We start from the raw sequence: 9,110 nt of genomic DNA, 5'->3' as shown, positions 1-9,110 counted from the left end.
TCTCAGAAATATTGGATGGAAGGTGGTCGTCCCATACATGCAAAATTTTACATTTCATTAAAAATGAATTCAGCATTATTTAACTATTTCCCTATTAATTAATTAATTAGATAAAGAAAAAAATTAGGAAATAGTACTGTTTATTACGGAATAATGTAGGAAGTTCTACAGAACTATATTCTTTCGCGTCATTGCATATTGTATCCGGCAAACTACTAGTTCCTCGTATTCTTCCGCAAATCCGTAAACATCTGTCTGATTTGAAACGAAATCCAAAATGGCTGCGCCATGAGGTTAACTTGTATGGATATTTTTTGTTGCATGAAAGGTAAGTTCAGTTGCAATACTTGTATGTTTTTTTTTTTTTTTGCTTTTCGAATTTATGTCATTTTGACAGTTAAATGTTTCACAGCTTTATGAATTGTTACCATTCTAACGTGAATTACGTGTATCTCAATGGCTGGCTGTCTTTTCAAATATCTAATTTGCCCTGCTATCCAAATGTTTATGACTGAATTTTTTTTAGTCTAGTTTATGCATTCAGTTTCAAAATAATATGTGTGATCAGATTGCTTAGTATTTTATTGCAGCAATAAATTTATGTTAAATAGTTTGAACAATTGTATAAAAATAAGAGTTTGCATTGTTTTGTCCAAAATATGTATGGTTGAAACATTATCTTAATCTAGTTTGTAATTCAACTTTTTTTGGGGGTACTGTTCTATTATTGGGACCAGAATCGGAAATGTATGAACCTGTGTTCGTAAGTATGTGCATAGATGTGTATATGTAGACACACAAACATACAAATATACAAGCATACATAAATAAAATTCTGAACCCGATCCTGATAACAGAACAGTACCTTTTTTTAATCTTTTTTGAATATTTTATAAAAGGATTAAGCATTTTTCAAACTGCATATCATTTTAAGATTCGACTTGCAGGAAGACAAAATATGGTCATTCAATCAAATGCTTATGATTGCTATTAACATTTTCTCATAAATACTGTTTGCATTTTTATTGTATTTTAGATACTTTAGTTATGTAAAGTGAACATGAGAATATTAGGAAAGCTGAAGAATATGAATAGCTACTATAATACATGTAGTTTTTCATCAAGCCCATTGTTTTAGAAACCAATGCACCATTATTATATGCTGGCTTATTTTATAGTTATATGCAGTTTAATTTTATGTTCATGTTACTGTAGTATTGTCATTATAATAAAAGTATTGATAATTTTTGTTGAATCTTGCAAGTTGCCTAACATTCAGAATTATTACTACCGAATTTTACCGATAGGTTTTTTTCGAGTTGACATAATCTGTCTGATAAATAAAGTAAACTGGTGTTTAAATTATATGCATTTCTTTTAATGTTTCATTGAAAGTGAGATGAAAATATAAATGCTATCCAGAAAAGTGAATTCTTTTTGCCTGAAATAACAAACTGTACTAAATGATTAATGTTTATATCATTTTAGAAATGTCAATATTAAAGTTTCTCCCCCTTCTCTTCTTTGATTTTGAAATAATTTATAATAAAATAATATATGCATAAGTGTAATTAATGTTCAATAATATAATTTATTTTTACTGATATTTTTATATTTCTTATCTGGGTTTTCTTTTGGTGTTAGAAGGAGGAAAAGACTGTAATGTTTTAATTAAGGAAATAATTAAAACATTACAGTCTTTTAAATAACACAGTTACAGTAATGTTTATTGAAGCAATCAGTACTGTGTGATTGCCAGTGATTGAATAATGTTAAAATGCATTGTTCATAAGAAAATTTGCTTATCTTTGTGTTATAGATTTTATTTTGATACAAGCTGAAATTTGAATTATTGGAAGCACTTTGAAAACGCAAATTATTTCCTGAATCATTAATCAGGCCAATATATAACATACAAATTTTCATACAAAATTATTTCTTTGAGCATATTATAAAGAGCTCATTTAATTTTATTATTTGTACAAATTTTAGACAAAAGTAGCATGTAACAGTTAAAGATTTATTGAAGCCTACTTGTTACTTGTGATAACAAAGAAGTGTGAAAGATATTGCCACATTAGCGAACATGACGATCATTGATGCTTAGTTTAGTAATTTAATAATATATTGAGAAATCAAAACCGTGAAAAACAACCTTATATTTAGCGTAGGTATAATGAAACACTCAATCGATTTCGAGGGCAGCTAAAGGTCCCTCCTCGTCAGGAGAAAGAAATACATAGAAAGAAGAAAATAGGAATCACAGAAACACGTGGTGCTTATCAGCACTGCACGTCGTTATAACTAGATTTTTAATCAGAGTTGCACTGGCCGCCTATTTTTACTGAGCCAGGCTGTCTGATCAAGCATAAAGAAATATTAGCGAAGTTAAAATAGGGAGCGAGGGGCAAATGCACATTACGCTCAAAATCTGAACTTCAAATAATGGAAATCAACCACTGAACGGATTTTTATACCCTCTGGTAGTACCAAGTGCGAGGAGGTAACGCCATCTATCGGCAAAAATAATTGAATTAAGACAGTAGAATTTTAAAGGCATTAGGAAGGACTGGATTGGACTTCAAATCCTTAACTAAACTTTCTAAATCTTTGTGAATGTGAAAAGCCTCAAGAAAATCCAATTCGCCTATGGAAGAAGCCTTTTGGATGATTTTTGCAGACCCAAAATCAAAATTATGGTTAAAAGTCCAGCTATGATACGCTATTGAAGACTTGTTAATTTCCCCTTTTTTGACATAAGATTCATGTTCCTTGATACGAAACTTCAACGCTCTTTTTGTTTGGCCAATATATCTTAAACCACACTGACATGATATACTATAAATTCCCCAAGAATTCAAGACAGAAACGCAATCTTTTAGAATCGAAGGGTGAATTTTATTAATAGGGGAGAAACCGACTTGAAAATTGAATTTCTGGAGAATCCGTGCAATTTTATAGCTAACAGAAGGATAAAATGGAAGCACGACAAGGTCATTGATATTATTTCTAACAGTGGAATGTCTTCTTTGATGGGAATCTGAAAATTTTTTTTTTTTTTTTTTTTGACGGCTTTATCAATAATCACGAGAGAAAATCCACGGTCAATCGCAACTGCTCTCAAATAATTAAGTTCATTGGTAAGCAAAGATTCAGAGGAACAAACTTTTAGCGCGCGGAAAACATAATAGTAAAAAGAAGCCATTTTTTGCTTAACAGGGTGGCATGACTTGGCATGGGGTGGTAAACAAACTGCAAAGGGTTTACGGTACACAGTGGTGCTAAAATCGGTTTCATTGCGGATTATAAGAATATCGAGGAAGGGGACGAAAATATGCATATTTTCGTCAAGTTGAAGGATTGGCTATGGGTAATCCTCTCAGTCCGGTACTTGCTGACATTTATATGCACTATTTTGAGATGAAATTATTTGATAAATTATCTTTTCGTCTTTGGATTCGGTATGTTGACGACACTTTCGCACTTTTTGACGGTTATAAAGAGGATTTATCCGAGATTCTATCTATTATGAATTCAATTGATCCAGCCATCCAATTCACTCTTGAAATTGAATCCAACAATTCCTTCCCCTTCCTCGATATTCTTATAATCCGCAATGAAACCGATTTTAGCACCACTGTGTACCGTAAACCCTTTGCAGTTTGTTTACCACCCCATGCCAAGTCATGCCACCCTGTTAAGCAAAAAATGGCTTCTTTTTACTATTATGTTTTCCGCGCGCTAAAAGTTTGTTCCTCTGAATCTTTGCTTACCAATGAACTTAATTATTTGAGAGCAGTTGCGATTGACCGTGGATTTTCTCCCGTGATTATTGATAAAGCCGTCAAAAAAAAAAAAAAAAAAAAAAAAATTTCAGATTCCCATCAAAGAAGACATTCCACTGTTAGAAATAATATCAATGACCTTGTCGTGCTTCCATTTTATCCTTCTGTTAGCTATAAAATTGCACGGATTCTCCAGAAATTCAATTTTCAAGTCGGTTTCTCCCCTATTAATAAAATTCACCCTTCGATTCTAAAAGATTGCGTTTCTGTCTTGAATTCTTGGGGAATTTATAGTATATCATGTCAGTGTGGTTTAAGATATATTGGCTAAACAAAAAGAGCGTTGAAGTTTCGTATCAAGGAACATGAATCTTATGTCAAAAAAGGGGAAATTAACAAGTCTTCAATAGCGTATCATAGCTGGACTTTTAACCATAATTTTGATTTTGGGTCTGCAAAAATCATCCAAAAGGCTTCTTCCATAGGCGAATTGGATTTTCTTGAGGCTTTTCACATTCACAAAGATTTAGAAAGTTTAGTTAAGGATTTGAAGTCCAATCCAGTCCTTCCTAATGCCTTTAAAATTCTACTGTCTTAATTCAATTATTTTTGCCGATAGATGGCGTTACCTCCTCGCACATGGTACTACCAGAGGGTATAAAAATCCGTTCAGTGGTTGATTTCCATTATTTGAAGTTCAGATTTTGAGCGTAATGTGCATTTGCCCCTCGCTCCCTATTTTAACTTCGCTAATATTTCTTTATGCTTGATCAGACAGCCTGGCTCAGTAAAAGTAGGCGGCCAGTGCAACTCTGATTAAAAATCTAGTTATAACGACGTGCAGTGCTGATAAGCACCACGTGTTTCTGTGATTCCTATTTTCTTCTTTCTATGTATTTCTTTCTCCTGATGAGGAGGGACCTTTAGCTGCCCTCGAAATCGATTGAGTGTTTCATTATACCTACGCTAAATATAAGGTTGTTTTTCACGGTTTTGATTGTCACATTAGCGTGTTTCTCTTCTAGTCTATATTGAGAAATGCTGGGAACTTTCAGAAGTAGACATTTCGGAAATAATGGGCTTGATAAGAAATTTACATGGTTTTATTATTTATTCTTTAGTTAAGAATGGATTTTAGATGTTCATGTGAAAGAATTCTGTTTAATTATATGTGAAAGAATTGTTAAAGTTTGGCATTTAAAAAAATTAATTAATAATATGCAATTATCTTTTTATTATACATATATTACTATATATTTCTAATGCGCTATGTAAATGTCAATGCTAAACAATTGAGATACTATTGTCAGGGCAATCTTTTCTTATCTGCCCTCACAGCTTCAACTTATGCTAAAACAGCAAGAGTATGCACACAATAATAGCAAACTATGAATATGCATACCACACACATGTATTTACATGCTTTGTATTTAATCTTTATTTCTGAATAGTATTCCATTGGATGAAAAATATGTGAATATTGACCCAATGTATATATTTTTGTGTGTGTGCATCCTAAAATTTCTTGTTTCTTATAAAGTGCTTATTTGAATTACTACTTGTGAACAGAGCAGTAGATATGAACCATAAACTAACCATTTTGCCAATTTTCACAGCTTTGCAGATAGTCAGAAAGCACCAAAATTTGTAATAATGTTAAGTTTAAATGATGTTCTATACTTTTGTGTTAATTTTTCTATTCTATTAATTCTATTACTGTGTTATCAAACTTTCTGCAGGAATTTCAACTGGTTAAGATGTTATTACCATGTGGAGAAGAATTTGGTTTTCAAGCTAGAAAAAATTGCAGCTGAAAGATTTTGTAGAAGGTCAGTCAAACTGGTTTTAGTTAATTATAATTTAATTTTGGGTGAAGAATTCTCAAATTTATTTATAATAAGTGTCTAAAGGTCTTCTAAATTAAATTCTGCTTGTTTTTGAAATTTTTCATGACATACATTCTTTGATTATTATTATTTTTTTTTTAAATTTACTAACTTATATCCAGGCACATAATGTTGCATTTAATGCCATACCTTAAATATTGTAAAATGTTAAAATAATACATTTCACTTAAAAATATGGTTGTGACAGTAAATTTTCTGTTACATTTAATCATATCTATAAACATTGGTATACATCATTTTTCAATAATCTGTATATTATTTTGTGCATTTCTTTTACATCCAAGATCTGGCATATGACTTGCTTTTCAAACTGATAACATGATGTAATAATGTAATCTAATGGTTAAAGTTTACTATGGAACGGGCCAAATTTAATAAATTATTCTTTGATAGAAATTTATTCATGTGTTCAGTGTGTCTCATCTCTTTAAATTACTAAAGTAAATTTTATGTACTTGCATTTAGGAATTTTGACTGTATCAGAGTAATTTTGTTTCAGTTATTATAACGTGCAAGGGAAAAAATTCATTCATAGCTCCGTATTTAAAATTAGTTAATTAAAGTCCTTACTAAAGAGGGACGTTTTGTTGTTTTTAATGTCGATAGAGTTTAATTCAAAAATATGTCACATTAAGGGTTACTTTTTAACCTAATTTAAAATTTTCATTACTTTAACATGTCCAATAATTGTTATTTTAACTCCGATATTGTAATAATATCAAAATTCCTTACTTTTTGATAGGTAATCCAAATGTAAAACAAGAAAAGAAAAAATTAAAATCTAGAAGTATATTTATTTCATACCTCTAACAAATAAAAACAACACAAGCACTTTTTACTGTCTATCTGCATAGTGTAGCATGTCCCGTAAGACTGAGATTTGTATGGTCAAATCCATGTTTCAGTTAAAGGAAAATGCATGCACAGTCTTCTGATTTTCCCTTCGATTAAGGATTCTGTATATACTAGCATAAGAAATATATTAGTTAATGCAGTGTTATACATCAATATTTATAGACAATTATTGTGGCTATGTTTATTATAATTTTGTTCACTGTAATGGCTGGAGTGCCTAAACCATCATGCTGTGTAAACAAAACTCAAATCTTCATCTCTGCATACTGCTCCACTAGTGTTTAAACCACTGAAATGGTGATTATGGTAGAACATCTTTGGTAAAAATTTACTCTACTGTAACCCTTGGCGAATCGTTTCTTTTTTTTTTTTTTTTTATATCAAGATCGTCACCTGAGAGAATCGGCACCAATTTCAAGGTGGCCGCTACACAAAACCAAAATAAGAAGTCAAAGACATACATAAACTCTGTGTCCATGTACACATTGATCTATTTTCACTTTAAGAAAATCAGAAAGTTAAAAATATCATAGTTACCAGAAAAAATTCGCCACTGTCTTAACACACAGACAACCAAAAATACACAAACAGGAATAAGTTACCAAAAATACATATTTCCTAACATAAAAACATTAAACAACAAATCTTCTAACAAAAATTAACTCACAGAGACAAAAAAATAAATGAAACGTCATTTTTTTAACATACCTTTTTTTTACATGCATATGTTTAGGCTTCCACCTTTTTTTTACATGCATATGTTTAGGCTTCCCACCACCATCCTCCAGGTAAGCAATTCAATTAAATTTTTCGTCTCTTAGTCACCTCAGACATACTCAAACGATGGTACCCACACCAAAATAATAAATAGCATGTTCAAAATACAAGACCATACCACTTCCGTGCAACCAAACACAGCAATTGAAAAGAATTATAAGAACCAAAAACCTGGGACCGTACAAAAGGTTTACTATTAAAAAAAGTAGCCCAACACTAAATTTATCACAGCACGTTGGCAATATTTGCAGAAATAACTCCTTTTTATTGACAAAAAAAGAAGTTTTTTTTTTTTTTTTCCCAAAGGCTACTTTCGCCAACATTATCAACATTAGGGTTACCGAAAAACTTATTTGACGCAATGGGCTTCCACATTTCACAAACAACCAATACCACTTTGTGATTTTTTTTCAGACAGAAACCAAGGTGTACCATACAGTAAAGATTAGCCACATCTTCATTTACTACTGTTACAAGTACTTCTTTGGTAAATTTCTGCGGTTAAATTCAAAAGTTTAAAATTGCATTAACATGATCAGATTCAGAGTCATAGTAGGGTTTTCAGCGCTCAGGGACAACTGAAGATTTCGTGCCACCTACTGCTTGCCAAGATGGAAAACATTTGATTCTAAAATGTTCTAACATCAGTTTGGCACCCCTTGGATTCTGCACCCGGGGACAGATGCCCCCCTCTAGCTACGCCCCTGATCAGATTTTATTTTCTGCACGTAGCTAACAATTACTTATGTGTTGTCAGATAAATGTTACCAGATGCAGTTAATTATTTTTTACTTGCCAATCTCACGAGACAAGTTTTTTTTTGCTCCTGCAAGACTTTACTTTGTGTTGCAAAATAAATTCATTCTCACTCTTTTTGGACTTGCCTACACATTAAATTTAAAATAGTTTTATGAATAGGTAAGATGTGATTATCATAATTTTGTTTCTCTCTTTATCTTGGCAACTGTATATGTTGATTCAGTATCCAGGTTACCTACCAGTGGCTGATTGATAAAACTGCTCATATGTTCAGCTGGTGGTTTGAGTTTATTTTCTGACATAAAAAATTTTAAAAAGCATCCCCCATGTTTATTTTACTATAATCGAAAAATCATAATTGCTACTCTGTTTATAGGTACTAAATGTTAAAATATGTTAAATGCTTCCTTTTATTTGCATTCTAATAGTCATTTGTTTAAATTTAATTATGAATTATATTCACATATAGTAATTGTGTTTTTTATTTTTTTTTATTTTAGGTGCTGTGAAAGGCAATGACAGAGATCCAATTTATCAAGAGTTCTTATATACATAAGAATACATGGATATAAGATTGTTTTTCATGAATTCAAATAAAATGTGATAAATTGGATTAATAAAAACTATTTTGAATTTTGAAAAGTGTTTTTCCTCTGTTAATCATAATATAGTGCCATAAATTTCTGAATGTGTTTATTTTTCATCCAAATAAATAGCTTTACAAAAATTTGTCATATTAATAGATATTGCATAATTTAGCATTATTATAAATATTTATTATAGCAGATTTAGCTGAATTACTTTTTTAGTCTCTTTGCAGATGAAGTCACAAAGGTAAGTGGTTAGATATTTTTCTATATTCCCCATTAAGTAATTTTATCTGGTAAATTACCATTACTTATATACTAAAGGTGAAAGAATAAGCTTCCTTGAAGATACAAAAATTTGCAGGTATTTCAAAAAATTGGTATACGTAAAAAAGTTCTTAAATTGCCACATATGCGAAACTGAAAATGTTATATATGAA

The 9,110-nt window shown here is 31.0% G+C and overlaps 1 long non-coding RNA gene across 1 annotated transcript; it reads left to right on the top strand.

The window, feature by feature from the left end:
* Nucleotides 1-255: 255 nt before the first annotated feature.
* Nucleotides 256-8,729, top strand: LOC146995166 (uncharacterized). The gene is made up of 3 exons (XR_015043709.1): nucleotides 256-328; nucleotides 5,525-5,614; nucleotides 8,584-8,729. It is a non-coding gene; the product is annotated as an uncharacterized LOC146995166 (long non-coding RNA).
* Nucleotides 8,730-9,110: the final 381 nt, after the last annotated feature.

This window comes from Stegodyphus dumicola, chromosome 10 (assembly GCF_044657685.1).
Source record: "Stegodyphus dumicola isolate Sdum_Otavi_A_Nest chromosome 10, ASM4465768v1".
Taxonomy (NCBI): domain Eukaryota; kingdom Metazoa; phylum Arthropoda; class Arachnida; order Araneae; family Eresidae; genus Stegodyphus; species Stegodyphus dumicola.
The sequence above is the reverse complement of the archived record's forward strand: the minus strand, read 5'-3'. Positions and strand labels throughout refer to the sequence as shown.